Consider the following 720-nt stretch of genomic DNA (forward strand, 5'->3'; position numbering starts at 1 on the left):
AACACTGTACTGTACTATGAGTTTGACCCAGTGATTGGATCAGACTTTGATTTGGCACCCCAGCCGTTACCTGCGCTGGGTGAGAGTGTGGGACTCCCCATATTTGTTATTTGGATATACTTAGCGCGCTAGGCATATCTCTTCCTGCACCCACCACCTATAAGTAGAGCTAAACCAGTTATACTGCATGATCGACGCATAATACATTTGTTCGCAGCTATCGTCTGTTTTTGTTGTACCCGTGTTCGAATGTGCCTTAGATGGTCAGCACCCAGACCCCTGGGGTGGTTAGTCTAATTTGTGTATCCATAACTACAGTCATACCACACTGGCAATGCCCAATTCCTTCTGAACTTGGAAGCCAAGCAGTGTGGGCCCAAATAGTACCGGACAGGGAGACCTCCGGGAAGATTGGGTACTGTAGTATAGGTCCGCAGTGGACAAACACATCTGGACAATAGACCATGGCCCAGGGTGGTGTCGGTTTTCTGGATGACAATCTATTGTCTCAGGCTGAACACGGCATTGTATCATTAACAGATGACGATGCTGATAAAGTACTGTTTGACCAGTTAGAATTTGATACACTCCCGGCAGAAACTACTACTGACCTGTATCATCAACTCCTAAGACTCAGTAAGAGAGAAATTGACCTCAACCTACATGGTCAATTCTTATCGGAATATCACCGTAAAAAACAAATTCCCAGAGGGTTCCGAG

General features: G+C 46.0%; 1 pseudogene; it reads left to right on the forward strand.

The window, feature by feature from the left end:
• The first annotated feature begins 310 nt into the window (after positions 1-310).
• Positions 311-427, forward strand: LOC134953881 (5S ribosomal RNA; annotated as a pseudogene).
• The last annotated feature ends 293 nt before the right edge of the window (positions 428-720 follow it).

Source organism: Pseudophryne corroboree, chromosome 8 (assembly GCF_028390025.1).
Source record: "Pseudophryne corroboree isolate aPseCor3 chromosome 8, aPseCor3.hap2, whole genome shotgun sequence".
In the NCBI taxonomy this organism is placed as follows: domain Eukaryota; kingdom Metazoa; phylum Chordata; class Amphibia; order Anura; family Myobatrachidae; genus Pseudophryne; species Pseudophryne corroboree.